The 16592-nt window shown below is 34.5% G+C and overlaps 1 long non-coding RNA gene across 4 annotated transcripts in view; it reads left to right on the top strand.

Annotated features, from left to right (window-relative positions):
• Nucleotides 1-16592, top strand: part of LOC109026192 (uncharacterized) — a 91108-nt gene that overhangs the window by 16586 nt on the left and 57930 nt on the right. For all 4 annotated transcript variants that reach the window (XR_008678136.2, XR_008678135.2, XR_008678134.2 and 1 more), the window contains exon 3: nt 14771-14911. This is a non-coding gene — a long non-coding RNA (uncharacterized lncRNA). The remainder of the gene's footprint in view (nt 1-14770; nt 14912-16592) is intronic.

The raw sequence follows: 16592 nt of genomic DNA on the forward strand, positions 1-16592 counted from the left end.
ATAATTGGTAAAGGTAATGAAAAATAGTTGATGTGACTTACTTTGCTGTGTTTTTTAGTTCAAGACAGAAAAAGATAACTTTAAAAATAAAAGGGTAGTCTTCTAGGATCCTAAAGAAAAGAGGCCAAACACATACTTAACCCTTATTTTGTGTGGAAAACCACAGTTATATTGCCCTGAGTCCCCAGTAAGGGGACAATGAGTACCCAAATTAAAATCATAGAAATGGATGCCAATATATATTTGTTGTATTGAAAAGCTGAAAGGTAGGAAAATAATAGCTATGTTCCTGTCCCATGTCCTGATAATGACAGTAGTAGTGATACTGGCTAATCAAAAAGGTCAAATCAATTCAAAAGAGCAACCCTAGAGGAGTTTTGCATGTTTAACTTAATTTCATTATGTGATTGATATTTATTAGAGTCAAATCCTGAGTAGTCAAGAATTGATTATCTAGTTTGTAAATTATCTAGGGATTTTTTAGGGTCTCTCTTACTGCCTCCATCTCCTAAGTTTTGGTCATTTCAATGTCAATTACCCTCCCTGCTGAATGGCGGATAGAGAAAGTGAAAAAGAAACACAAAATGTGCTATATCGTGGCTTAGCAATCCTGACAAAGGCTCATGAGAGATAATTTGGAAGAATTCAGCATGGGTTATTTGTAGATTTCTATATTTAATTATATTTGTGTTCTTCCTTAATTTATCTCATTTAATTAATAACATTTTATTCCCCTTACTGACAAATGGTAACTCTAAAGGGCCAACTCAAGTATATTTCAAATTCCATGAAGACATTTATCTAAAAGCAAATTAATGATACTTTAAAACATCTTATTTTGCATGGTATTTTTTATTTTGTAATAACAATACATTTTTCAATTATAGACCACATTGAAGGATTTAAAATGTACATAAGTGGTGTATAATTCTTCACATTCTATAATTCACTCTTTTACTTGATTTTTAAAAAGATTTATCCATGTTAACACACACACACTTTATTTTGAAATCCAAGTATAATTCTGTTAGATGAATGTACAATATTTATCTGTTTTCTAATTGATGTACGTTTTACCTGCTCCATTTTCTATGATTTTAAATTATTCTGCAACTCTCCTTACTAATTTATATGAGCATTTTTTCATGGGGAACGTCCAGGGGTAAAATTTCTGTGTCCCGAGATACATCAGCTTTACTATATACCAAACTAATCTCCAGAGAATCTGAACTATTTAACACTCCTGATAGGAGTATCTGAGAGTTTCTGTTTCTCTAACACTTGTTATTGTCAGATCATTTTTCAGTTTTGTTTTTCAGTTTCAGTTTTGTTTTTCAGTTTCAGTTTTGTTTTTCAGTTTCAGTTTTGCCAGCGACAGGTGTAAAAGTTCTTTTATGGTTTTAATTTGCTTCCCTTGATTACTAATATAGTTGAGCATGTTTTTGCTCATTTATTGGCCATTTATTTTTTTTCTCCTTGAATTACCTATTCATATCCTTTGGACATTTTCATTGGCAGTTGATACTTCTGTTTGTTATTCACATGGGCTGCAAATGTCTTCTCTTAGTATGTGACTAGTTTTTCACTTTGTCTATAGTTTCTTTTGTGCAAAAAGTTTAACTTATTGTGTTGCAAATATATCACAATCTTCCTTTCTTTCTTTCTCTCTCTCTCTCTCTCTCTCTCTTTCTTTTTCTTTTTTTTTTTTTTTGGCGGAGTCTCGCTCTGTCACCCAGGCTAGAGTGCAATGGCGCAATCTGGGCTTACTGCAAGCTCCACCTCATGGGTTCACGCCATTCTCCTGCCTCAGCCTCCCCAGTAGCTGGGACTATAGGCACCCGCCACCACGCCCAGCTAATTTTTTTGTATTTTTTCAGTAGAGATGGGGTTTCACCGTGTTAGCCAGAATGGTCTCGATCTCCTGACCTCGTGATCCACCCGCCTCGGCCTCCCAAAGTGCTGTGTTTTCTTTCATAATTTGTGTTTTTTTGTGTCTGGAGTAAATAAATCCTTTCTTATCTGAAGGACATAAAGATGTTACTCTTTATTTTACTCAAAAAGTTTTAAAGGACCTAATTTAACTTTTTCCATGTGGATAAACAATTATCCCCACACCGTTTACCTAACAGTTCATCTTTTTTCCTCATTTATTTGTAATGCTATGTCTGTCATACATTATTGTCATATATGAATGAATCAGTTTCTAGGCTTGTTATATTCTGTTGCTCTATTTATTAATCATGTACTGATATCTTTATTATTCATTTATTAAAATTTTTGTTATATGTTAGGTCAAGTTTATTATCCCAGTTGTTCAAATCATCATAGTGGTTTTTGGCCATGTGATCTTGCATTTGTAGTTTTTGAGTTCCACAAAAACCCCCCAAAGATTTGCTTATGTAAATTGTATTAGATTTTGAGATTAATCTGTGGTGCATCATCAAAGTTTTCCCAACAATCATATGAACATAACTTTCCATTTATTCAGGCTTTTAAAAATCATCTCCAGTAATTTTTCACCTACAGTCTAACATTCTGTGTAACTTTTTCTACTTTATAGAACATATTTTTATTGATTGATTTTTGTTAATTATTGGTGTATTCATTATCAGGAATGATACTGATTTTTGTATGCGGGTGAGTTTTAATAATCTGTCCACAGAATCCCTTAAATTTCCAATGTAGGTAATCATATGCTTAACAAATAAGGAGAGTTTTATCTCTTCCTTTGTGATTATTATTATTTCCCAGATTTATTTCCTTTTCTTTCTTACTGTAATCATTTTTGAACATTGTGTTGACCATTACCTATTAGAAACCATGAGATTAGGCATCTTTTTCTTATTCCAGACTGTGTTAGTCCATTCTCACACTGCTGTAAAAAGACTACCTGAGACTGAGTAATTTATAAAAGAAAGAGGTTTAACTGACTCACAGTTCTGCATGGCTGGGGAGGCCTCAGGAAACTTACAATTGTGACAGAAGATGAAGGAGAGTTAAGGCACCTTCGTCACAAGGCGGCAGGAAGAAGTGCCAAGTGAAAGGGGAAGAGCCCATTATAAAACCATCAGATCTTGTGAGAACTCGCTCACTATCATGAGAACAGCATGGGGGAAACTGCCCCAAGATTCAATTACCTCTACCTGGTTTCTCCCTTGACATATGGAGAATATGGGGATTACAATTCAAGATGAGATTTGGGTGGGGACACAAAGGCTAACCATATCACTGACTTAATGGAAATGCTCATCATTTTCTTTTAGGTTTTTGATAGGTAACTTCAATAAAACTAGGGAAATTCTTTTTTATTGATAGTTTTCTTGCAATTTGTTAAAAAAATATCATGAATGAATTTTAGAATTTGCTAAAGGAGTTTTCAGCATTTATCTTCATATGGTATATTTTCTTTGACTTGTTAATATGATATTTTGGAAAAATAGATTTTCTGAAGTTAAACTATTTTGTGTTCCAATATTATAATTAGTTATGGTGTATTGATTAACTGATAGATAAATTTGGTTTGCTAGTAGTTTAGTAAGATAGTATCTTCAGATTTTTTGCATGCATTTGTATCAATATGTCTATTTTTAAAATATTCTCCTAATTACTATAATATATCTAAACATTAGTCTAGTAGTGTCTGTGCTTTTGCTGTTCTCCAAAATGGTAGGTGTAAAATAAACATGTCTGGCTCCCTCGAAAGCTTGGTAAAACTTATCTTCTCAGTTTAGTTTCTTTTGGGGTGGTTTTGTTCACCTTCTAGTCATGAGGTTGTGACTATGCCTATTCTGTGTCTCAGCAGGAGCTATAAGCAACTCTAGGACTTCAAGTAGCAAACCTCATTTTGGTCCCCTTTCTTGAGGGTATATTTTAGATCCTGGAAACTTCTGCCTACTGAGAGCCTAAAGTTAGGAAGTTAGGAAGGCCATATCATCATCTGCTCACAACTTTTCATTTCTTTTCTGTTAGCGGCCAAAAAAAGATTTTGCCTTTGCATTTGAGAAAGGCCATGTCCTTCTGACTTTCTTATTTTATATTTTACCCATCTTTGATAAGTGTTTGGAACAAAGGGTGTTATCAAAATATGAAATTTTGTCATAGTTTTAATTAAGCACCTGTAAAACTTAGTTTTCTTTTTCAAATATTTGATAGCTAACGTATTCGTTTCCCAGAACTGCTACAATAAAGTATAAACTGGACAGCTTAAAACAACAAAAACATATTATCTCACAATTATGAAGTCTCAAAGTCCAAAATCAGATTGTCTGAAAGATCATGCTCCCTCTGAAGCTTTCAGAAAGGAGTGCTTCTTTGCTCTTTTCTAGCTTTTGGTAGTTTGCAGGTAATCTTTGGTGTTCCTTGGCATTCCTTGGCTTGCGTCTGCAGCACTTCAATCTCTGCCTGTTGTCACATGATGTTCTCTCTGTGTCTCTCTTCTCTTTTTATAAGGATGTCAATCATATTGGATTGTGGGTCCACCTACTGACTTCATTAAAAAATTTGTTATTATTATTATTATCATTTAAGTTCTGGGGTATATGTGCAGAACGTGCAGTTTTGTTACATAGGTATACATGTGGCATGGTGGTTTGCTGCACCCATCAACCCATCACCTACATTGGGTATTTCTCCTAATGCTATCCCTCCCCTAGCCGCCCACCCCCCAACAAGCCCCAGTGTTTGATGTTCCCCTCCCTGTGTTCATGTGTTCTCATTGTTCAACTCCCCCTTATAAGTAAGAATATGCGGTGTTTGATTTTCTGTTCTTGTGTTAATTTGCTGAGAATGGTGGTTTCCAGCTTCATCCATGTCCCTGCAAGGACATGAACTCATCCATTTTTATGACTGATAGTATTCCATGGTGTATATGTGCCACATTTTCTTTATCCAGTCTATCATTGATGGGCATTTGGGTTGGTTCCAAGTCTTTGCTATTGTGAATAGTGCCACAATAAACATACATATGCATGTGTCTTTACAGTAGAATGATTTATAATCCTTTGGGTATATATACCCAGTAATGGGATTTCTGGGTCAAATTGTATTTCTAGTTCTAGATCCTTGAGGAATCACCACAGTGACTTCCACAATGGTTGAACTAATTTACACTCCCACCCTGCAAAGACATTATTTCCAAATAAGTTCATATTCACAAATACTAAAGGTTAGGACTTTAACATATCTTTTTGGGAGACATACAGTAATTCAACCCACAACTTTAGGCATATGCTGTGACTAATTATATCAATTATATTTTGAATTCAATGTATATTGAATTTAATATGTATTGAATTATTTGAATTCAATATTGAATGTTATATATAATCATATTTTTTAAACTTATGTGTGTCTTTGTATATCAAAATATACCCACAAACACACGCACAGAGATATGGTTATATGCATATTTGTAATTTTCTCTTCCCACCATATCAAACTTTGACATCCATTTGTTGAACTCTGACTTGCTTCCCTTAATTCTATTATACATAACACTGCTCCCTTTGTTTGAATTGAAGCTACTGTAATTCTGACTGATTAACCTAGTGAAAGGCAGTCAGGAGAAAGGTCCCAGTCTTCTTATTCTAATAGCAACAAAAAAGTGCCTTAAGAAAAACAATCTGTCAATAAAATTTCTAAATTATAATGAACAAAAATAGTATGGAGCTCTTTTAGATTGGTAAAACCTACCTCCCTGTAATTTGTGGCAATTTTTAGTTTAAAAAAATCAGATGTTTGGTATTGATTAAACAGGGAACAAAGCATAAAATCTCACCTGCAGTAACATGTCAAAATTTTGCAGTAAACTAACAATTCAGGGAATACAGCCACTCCAGGACACCCAACAGAAATGTGAAACAACTGGGAAGCAGGACTACTGCAAAGCATGGCTAAATGACCTAAAATGCATTTTGGAGTAGAGCATATGTGTGTATAGTATAAGATAACAAATTAGCTATTTATAAATTAAAGATTCTGCATCATCCATAAACATTTATGGAGCACAGGTCATTTGCAAGGTCCACATGTTAAGTTCTTATGTAAGACATTATACTATTTTTTAAAGTATATAACCTGCATTAAGAACTTGTATATGTAGAAAGGGGGAGATACAAAGTAATATGTGCAAGAAGGCCATTACATAATGGTAAAGAGATCAATTCAACAAGAAGAGCTAACTATCCTAAATATATACGCACCCAATACAGGAGCACCCAGATTCATAAAGCAAGTCCTTAGTGACCTACAAAGAGACTTAGACTCCCACACAATAATAATGGGAGACTTTAACACCCCACTGTCAACATTAGACAGATCAACGAGACAGAAAGTTAACAAGGATACCCAGGAATTGAATTCAGCTCTGCACCAAGCTGACCTAATAGACATCTACAGAACTCTCCACCCCAAATCAACAGAATATACATTTTTTTCAGCACCACACCACACCTATTCCAAAATTGACCACATAGTTGGAAGTAAAGCTCTCCTCAGCAAATGTAAAAGAACAGAAATTATAACAAACTGTCTCTCAGACCACAGTGCAATCAAACTAGAACTCAGGGTTAAGAAACTCACTCAAAACCACTCAACTACATGGAAACTGAACAACCTGCTCCTGAATGACTACTGGGTACATAACGAAATGAAGGCAGAAATAAAGATGTTCTTTGAAACCAACGAGAACAAAGACACAACATACCAGGATCTCTGGGACACATTCAAAGCAGTGTGTAGAGGGAAATTTATAGCACTAAATGCCCACAAGAGAAAGCAGGAAAGATCCAAAATTGACACCCTAACATCACAATTAAAAGAACTAGAAAAGCAAGAGCAAACACATTCAAAAGCTAGCAGAAGGCAAGAAATAACTAAAATCAGAGCAGAACTGAAGGAAATAGAGACACAAAAAACCCTTCAAAAAAACCAATGAATCCAGGAGCTGGTTTTTTGAAAAGATCAACAAAATTGATAGACCGCTAGCAAGACTAACAAAGAAGAAAAGAGAGAAGAATCAAATAGACACGATAAAAAAAGATAAAGGGGATATCACCACCGATCCTACAGAAATACAAACTACCATCAGAGAATACTACAAACACCTCTACGCAAATAAACTAGAAAATCTAGGAGAAATGGATAAATTCCTCGACACATACACCCTCCCAAGACTAAACCAGGAAGAAGTTGAATCTCTGAATAGATCAATAACAGGCTCTGAAATTGTGGCAATAATCAATAGCTTACCACCCAAAAAGAGTCCAGGACCAGATGGATTCACAGCCGAATTCTACCAGAGGTACAAGGAGGAACTGGTACCATTCCTTCTGAAACTATTCCAATCAATAGAAAAAGAGGGAATCCTCCCTAATTCATTTGATGAGGCCAGCATCATCCTGATACCAAAGCCGGGCAGAGACACAACCAAAAAAGAGAATTTTAGACCAATGACCCTGATGAATATTGATGCAAAAATCCTCAGTAAAATACTGGCAAACAAAATCCAGCAGCACAACAAAAAGCTTATCCACCATGATCAAGTGGGCTTCATCCCTGGGATGCAAGGCTGGTTCAATATATGCAAATCAATAAATGTAATCCAGCATATAAACAGAACCAAAGACAAAAACCACATGATTATCTCAATAGATGCAGAAAAGGCCTTTGACAAAATTCAACAACTCTTCATGCTAAAAACTCTCAATAAATTAGGTATTGATGGGACGTATTTCAAAATAATAAGAGCTATCTATGACAGACCCAGAGCCAATATCATACTGAATGGGCAAAAACTGGAAGCATTCCCTTTGAAAACTGGCACAAGACAGGGATGCCCTCTCTCACCACTCCTATTCAACATAGTGTTGGAAGTTCTGGCCACGGCAATTACGCAGGAGAAGGAAATAAAGGGTATTCAATTAGGAAAAGAGGAAGTCAAATTGTCCCTGTTTGCAGATGACATGATTGTATATCTAGAAAACCCCATTGTCTCAGCCCAAAATCTCCTTAAGCTGATAAGCAACTTCAGCAAAGTCTCAGCATACAAAATCAATGTACAAAAATCACAAGCATTCTTATACACCAATAACAGACAAACAGAGAGCCAAATCATGAGTGAACTCCCAATCACAATTGCTTCAAAGAGAATAAAATACCTAGGATTCCAACTTACAAGGGATGTGAAGGACCTCTTCAAGAAGAACTACAAACCACTGCTCAATGAAATAAAAGAGGATACAAACAAATGGAAGAACATTCCATGCTCATGGGTAGGAAGAATCAATATTGTGAAAATGGCCATACTGCCCAGGGTAATTTATAGATTCAATGCCATCCTCATCAAGCTACCAATGACTTTCTTCACAGAATTGGAAAAAACTACTTTAAAGTTCATGTGGAACCAAGAAAGAGTCCACATCGCCAAGTCAATTCTAAGCCAAAAGAACAAAGCTGGAGGCATCACGCTATCTGACTTCAAACTATACTACAAGGCTGCAGTAACCAAAACAGCATGGTACTGGTACCAAAACAGAGATATAGATCAATGGAACAGAACAGAGCCCCCAGAAACAACGCCGCATATCTACAACTATCTGATCTTTGACAAACCTGAGAAAAACAAGCAATGGGGAAAGGATTCCCTATTTAATAAATGGTGCTGGGAAAACTGGCTAGCCATATGTAGAAAGCTGAAACTGGATCCCTTCCTTACACCTTATACAAAAATCAATTCGAGATGGATTAAAGACTTACATGTTAGACCTAAAACCATAAAAGCCCTAGAAGAAAACCTAGGCAATACCATTCAGGACATAGGCATGGGCAAGGACTTCATGTCTAAAACACCAAAAGCAATGGCAACAAAAGCCAAAATTGACAAATGGGATCTAATTAAACTAAAGAGCTTCTGCACAGCAAAAGAAACTACCATCAGATTGAACAGGCAACCTACAAAATGGGAGAAAATTTTCGCAACCTACTCATCTGACAAAGGGCTAATATCCAGAATCTACAATGAACTCAAACAAATTTACAAGAAAAAGACAAACAACCCCATCAAAAAGTGGGCGAAGGACATGAACAGACACTTCTCAAAAGAAGACATTTATGCAGCCAAAAAACATGAAAAAATGCTCACCATCACTGGACACCAGAGAAATGCAAATCAAAACCACAATGAGATACCATCTCACACCAGTTAGAATGGAGATCATTAAAAGGTCAGGAAGGAACAGGTGCTGGAGAGGATGTGGAGAAATAGGAACACTTTTACACTGTTGGTGGGACTGTAAACTAGTTCAACCATTGTGGAAGTTAGTGTGGCGATTCCTCAGGGATCTAGAATTAGAAATACCATTTGACCCAGCCATCCCATTACTGGGTATATACCCAAAGGACTATAAATCATGCTGCTATAAAGACACATGCACATGTATGTTTATTGCGGCACTATTCACAATAGCAAAGACTTGGAACCAAGCCAAATGTCCAACAATAATAGACTGGATTAAGAAAATGTGGCACATATACACCATGGAATACTATGCAGCCATAAAAATGATGAGTTCATGTCCTTTGTAGGGACATGGATGAAATTGGAAATCATCATTCTCAGTAAACTATCTCAAGGACAAAAAACCAAACACCACATGTTCTCACTCATAGGTGCGAATTGAACAATGAGAACACATGGACACAGGAAGGGGAACATCCCACTCTGGGGACTGTTGTGGGGTGGGGTGAGGGCGGAGGGATAGCATTAGGAGATATACCTAATGTTAAATGACTAGTTAATTGGTGCAGCACACCAGCAGGGCACATGTATACATATGTAACTAACCTGCACATTGTGCACATGTACCCTAAAACTTAAAGTATAATAATAATAAAATATTAAAAAAAAACAAAGTAATATGTGCACATGACTTCAGTGATCAGCAAATTTGTACGTTATTTCTATGTTTTCATATGTGTCTCAACTATTGCTTTATTGATGTGACCAATAACTTAGTTTCACTAGTGATGTATAAAACATCAAAATCAAGAAATATCAAACTATGCTAGGGTTTCTTATTTTCTTCTAATGCTATTTTGTGGGTGTTCAATATATCTTTGTGTGGTAAAAGTAAAAGTCCTCTCAGAGGACAATACCCTCAGTCATTATCTTATGAAAATATGAGTCAACATAGGAGCAGTGCCCTATTTCAGATTGTGATTGATAGATAATAGTCAATTTGCTTTCACTTTTACCATAACAAAAGTGCTATTTCTCTGCTTCACGTGCTGGACGATGCCAGCTGGTTGGGAACCAAATCTCTAAAAGTACCAATTAAAATAAAAATAGCTAAATCTGGAATAAGTAATAAAGTACAGCTTTGGAACACTGTGAAAATATGTAAGTGATCATTAGCAACACCTGCAGTCTACTTCACTTTGCTTATAATGACTCATTGACAATAGTCTAATGATAGCACAAAAGGCTGAAAAGTGGAAACAGAGAAACTTCAACTTTCTTAGTGATAATTAGACTCAATTTCTTATAATTTCTTTTTATACTAACTCGTTTAATTTATATTTATATCAAACAGCATCAACATATCTGTCCTCAAATTTTTCCATTATTCAACTAAAATACTCTGTGATAAAAAGAGGTATTTTTAAAAATCAATAAGTTACTTATTAAATCAATATCCTCATCTATAAAATGAGGAAATATGTCTAGCCGAGGACTGCACAGGGAGTGCCACTCTTTAATCCCACACCCAAGGTGGACATTGACTATGGAAGTTTTTCTGGTATGGATTATTCACAGCTTTTTCTATAAGGCTCTGATGTAGATTTTCTTGTTTCTTAAACCTATGATCTGAAAGAATAGTTATCTTCTGCTCTTTTCATATATTGAATATACTATGCTATAACGGGGATAAGATAATTGCAATGAGGATTATCATTTAGAAAAAGAAACAACGGAAGAAACAGATCAGTAAGTGGTATGTGGCAATGCAGAAATTGTCCAGGACCAGACATTGTGAAGATTCACTATCTTAGGGATGAGCATTTACACGATTAGACCTGAGTCTGCTCTCTGGGTCCTTGACCACTATCCATTATGGCCCTTGTCTTGCCTCCTGCAATAGTCTCCATTTTCTGTTATCTTGGTTGGATGTATTCGTAATGGATGTTGGAAAATATACCTTATTTATAGTCCATTTTATGATAACGCAAGAGTGGCAAATATAGTTGTAAGTCCCAAAAAGTTAAAAGAATTTGAGTAGAGGCTTATGATTTATTCAGGAATACAATTATTTCAAAAACTTAGTTCTATTTGCTTTCAGTCAGACTTGTAGCTGGTACAAACACTCATTTTTATTGTAATCATGTCTTTGAATGTGATTATTATTTCACAATCTTGATGAATATTTTCACTGTGTGTAGAATTCTAGTATGGCAGTTCTTTCCTTTCAGCAAATTAAAACCATCATCTACTGATACCTGCCTTCCATTGTGAACATTGAGCAGTCAGCTGTCAATGTAACAATTCAAAGTAATCTATAAACCCACAGTTCTTGCTTTCATGATATTTTCTTAAGATTTTTCTCCCCTCTTTTATTCTATTTTTTAAAAAGATTTTGCAGTTTTACTAAATTGTAAAGTCAAGGATTCATACTGATTTTCTTATGTAAACTGTACTTTACAGTAATCAAATACTCAATGGGAAAAGTGTCTCTTTATAAAAAGATTCCAATTAATACATAAGGAAATAATAGTAGAATTATAGTATATCCATTTTGTAACTTCTAATCTATGAATAGATGTAAACATTGACTAGTTCCTGTTACTATTGTTATTTAACAATAGTAACCAGTCCTTCGTAGATTTAAACAATCTTTTATTTTGCTCAGAATTTTGTGTTGGAAATTCAGGAAGAACTTGGCTGGGCATTTCTCTCTTGGGGTCTCTCAGGCAATTCTAAGTAAAGGTCAGCCAAGGCCACAGTGATCTGAAGACTCAACTGGACTGAATATCCAGGATGGTTGGTTCTCAAGGCTAAAAGATGCTGGCTCTCAACTGGGAGCTCTAATGGGATTGACTGGAATATCTACAAGTGGATTATCCAGCATAGCAATCTCAGAGTAATTAGACTTGTCATATCACGGTTGTTCTCAACCTTGGAACTATTGACGTCTTCTTGTAGGGGGTTCTGTCCTGTGCATTGCAGGATGTTTAGCAGTATCCTTGCCTCTACCCACTAGACGGCAGTAGCACCACCCTCCCTATTGTCTCCAGACATTACTAAATGTCCCCAAAATGGGAGAGAGGATTAAATCGCCCCAGAAAGGAAAAGATTGCCCTAGTGAGCATCCAAAAAGAGCCAGGGGAGCTGCATAATTTTTCTCTGATCTAGCTTCAAAAGTCTCACAGCATTATTTCCACTGTACTCTACTGGTTACAAGAAAATCACTAGAGTAAATTGAGATTTGAGGAGAATCTCTTAATGGTGGAGTGTCAAAAAATTTCGAATATGTTTTAAAATACCTACAAATGGTGAATGACATCAAAAAATGAAGAAAATACATGTGAATCTGACAAAACCTCTAGTTCTAACCGGAAATTTATAGAGAATACAGGGAATATACTAAATAATACACAGGGATTAATGAGCAAAATCCAATTGTTCCAGGTGATGGGAAAATCTAAAAGTTCAAAGACCAAGTTTATCCAACAAATAAAATTCAAGTCGAAAAAGACTGAGGAAAAGCCTAGAGATTAAAACAGACTGAAGAGACATATCAACCATTACAATGCATATATTTTATCTGAATTATGATTTAAACATTGTAAGGAAAAATTAGACAACCAGAGAATTTGAATACTGAGTGAATATTTGGTAATATTAAGAAATATTGTTAAATTTTTTCCTATGTTAATGTTATTGAGTTTTTTTTCAAAAAAAGATTTATTTTACTTTGGAAACATTCTGAAATAATTGAGGCTGAAATAATATGATGTCTGGAATTTGTTTCAGAATAACACAGGGCTTGAGTAAGGGGATCAGGCATTTCTAATTTTTAAAATTCATATTTGGAAGATTGTCACAACTTTGTTCACTTTTAATTACTTTTACCAAATTGTTATATATATATATAATTTTATTCAAATTATAAAATATATGCCTATGATAAAAATTTTTGACAATAGAGTACTCTTTTAGGGAAAAATAGCAATAACTTAAAACATAGAGAAAACCAACATTAAATTTTTCTATGCTTCCTTTTGGTCATGTTTCTATTCATAGACATAATGGAAACATAATTCAGATCACATTGTATTTACCAATTTCTCAGTCAAAATTATATAGTGTACCTTTTCCTATATTATTTAAATTTCTTCAATATTTCTCTGACAATAAAATTTTAATTGTGGACATGTAAGTCCTGCACAAACAAGTTAAATCCAAAGTCTTTTTCTGAATATTTAAAAAATATATTGTAAATGAAAACTTTTATTTTCCCACTGCATCTACTCATGGGTTATGAATAGCATAGATTTAAAAATATTTTTTAAATCTCAAATCATTTATTTTAGAAGTTTTTAATTGTTTCTCTTGGATTTTCTATGTATAATTTGTATTTTTTTTCCATTTTTCCAATGATATGTCTTACTTCTTTTGTTTTTATGCTGGCAACATTTTCAACACATCATTAAATAATAATGATCCTGACAATTATATTTTTAAAAAATGTGTTCTCCAAAATTTAAAAAATCAATATCAGATAATATGAGTGCTTCCAAATCCAGGATGTCATTTCAGTTTTGTTCAGTCCTCAGAAGACACAGATTCACAGAAGTCTCTGGTGCAGAATAGCACCAAGAATTCTGGCATAACAATGGGCTATCTCTGTTCATAGGATCAGATTTCATTCAGTCATAATATTTGGGTCAATTCTAGGAGAATTAGAGATTGATCTCGAAGGCTTTAGGTTCAGAAAGTCTTTGGGGTTTTAATCTAATGATTGCTATCACTGATATAAAGATGGAGAACTGAGATGAATTCAGAGACTGAGCTCAAAGCCTTTGAGGATATTGAAAGCTATAAGAGCCCACAACACAAATCCAAGATTTGTAAATGATGGACATTTGAAAACAGTTTCTTATCCTGAGGTCAGATGGCAAAGAGAAAAACAATTACTGGCCGGGTGCGGTGGCTCACTCCTGTAATCCCAGCACTTTGGGAGGCCTCACTTGAGGTCAGGAGTTCAAGACTAGCCTGGGCAACATGGTGAAACCCTGTCTCTACTAAAAATAAAAAAATTAGCTGGGCGTGGTGGCACACACCTGTAGTCCCAGCTACTTGGGAGGCTGAGACAGAAGGATCACTTTAACCCAGGAGGCGGAGGTTGCAGTGAGCCAAGATCGTGCCACTGTGCTCCAGCCTGGGTGACAGAACAAAACTCTATCTCAAAAAAAAAAAAAAAAGACTGTAAAAAAATGATAAACTCTGAAGAAGCACAACTATGGCTCACAAATTAGTGATTCTGAACATTGAGGTAAGTAGCCAGCAATGGGCATATATTATAGAGACAGATGACACTTTTGCACATCATTAAAGGAAAAAGAACAGTCGTCACATATTTTTTCATTAGTCAAAGAAATGCTTCGTATTAGTAAAAAACAAAAAAAAATTGTTCTGATCAGCCATTTTTGACTGCCAGATATCTGATAAATTGAATACTAAACAAAGTACCATTTTTAAATTTATTTTATACAGAACAGAAGCTAAAAGCAGAAATTATAAAAGCTGTTACACCTACTCAGCTCTATCACATGTTGGAAAAACTGAACCAGAGAAACAATTACATACACTCTGTCTTCTGGAAAAGCTGAATTGGGTTTTGGTCTGAATCAATAGGTGAGTTCTCAGTCTTCCCACCTTTTTTCTTTTTTTCTTTTTTATCATGTCCTACGACCTAATGCCAGAAAGAAAAAATAATTTTAGCCTGATTATGAAAGCTTGTATAATAAGTAAACTCTCAGTAACTGGAAGTGTATGAATCGGGTATGGATGATGATTACTAGCAACTTTGTTTAGAGGGAATTCAAACATCAGGAGGCTGATTGGGTTTTGTGATCTGTAGTGTGATAACCAATGCTGAGTTTCTTTTATTCTTTAAAATCATAAAGTAAATTTTCGTTATGTCTTACCATGTTCCGGTTATCAATAAAGAGTAACAAATGACTTTGGTCAGAAACAAAACTTATTGATGTAAAACAATAATTTTATTATACTTGTGAATTCTGTGGACGAGGTAATTTAAACGTGGCATAGGGGACATGGCTTTTATCTTCTCCACAATTTCAGCTGTCTCGATAAAATAAAAAAAAAGATTAATAATATTCTGTGATCACAATGCAAGGAAATAGAAACTAAATCAAAATAAATAATCAAATTCCCATCCAAAATGTCTGCAATTTTAACTCTCTGTGAAAGAACACTTAGACAAAAAGAGAAAAGAGCCCTAAAGTTACAGAATTTTTAGAACATACTTTTAATGAAAATACTATATATCAAAATATATAATTAAAGCAATTATTTAAATATAATACATAGCCTTACATAATTATTTTAATAAAAATAATATTTTCTAACACAAAAGTTTGAAAAGGAACTTTAAATTAAACAAAAGAAAGGACAAAGAGCAAAATTATACAGATAGAAGCAGAAATTAATCAGGTAGAAATTATAAAACAGCAAAAATAGTGATGGTTCATAAAAATATCCAGCAAAGTAAACAACTAGCTAACTTAATTTGAAAAAAAAAAAAAGAGAGCAAGCACAAATATACAAAATAAGAGGTAATGAGTGGGAAATAATCACTGAAACACATGCATCAGCACTAATACACATGTATTGTAAGTATGAGTATTTTTAAAGTTCAAAATCTGAAACACTTCTGGTCTCAAGTATTTTAGGTAATGGATACTCAAGTTGATGACACCTTCTCCTTGTATTCTTACAAGGGGTCTCTCCTGGATCTGTTTTATAAGGCCACTAATTTTATCTATAAGGCCTCCACCCTCATGTCCTAATCACCTCCTAAAGGCCCTACTTCCTAATACCATCGTCTTGGGGTTTGGAATTTTAACATGTGAATTGGAGTGGGACACAAACATTCAGACCATGGCAAGTTCAAAACTAGTTATTGAAAATATGCAAATGATAAACATGGCTCAGTCCAATAAAGCTTTAAGTATAGGCACTAAAAATTTAATTTCTTAATAAAGCTTTTTATATGTCCCAAAATATTATTATTATTTTGATTTTTTCCAACCATTTAAAAATGGAAAAATCTCTTCTTGTGTTATCCAAAAATAGACAGTGAGCCATAGTTTGCCAACCTCGGGCTTAACCATTCGGTGATTATTATTGCTGGATGGTAGACATCTATTTCCTATTAGATGAAAGACAAGAGAATCTAGTGTTTAGTCTTTTTGATAGTTTATTTTGAACTCAAATTAATTTACAAATTCTATAGCCATTGGCAAGAACAACTTTTTGATGTGTGTAAAATCTGTTTTAATGTTTGTATTCG

Source organism: Gorilla gorilla, chromosome 2 (assembly GCF_029281585.2).
Source record: "Gorilla gorilla gorilla isolate KB3781 chromosome 2, NHGRI_mGorGor1-v2.1_pri, whole genome shotgun sequence".
Taxonomy (NCBI): Eukaryota; Metazoa; Chordata; class Mammalia; order Primates; family Hominidae; genus Gorilla; species Gorilla gorilla.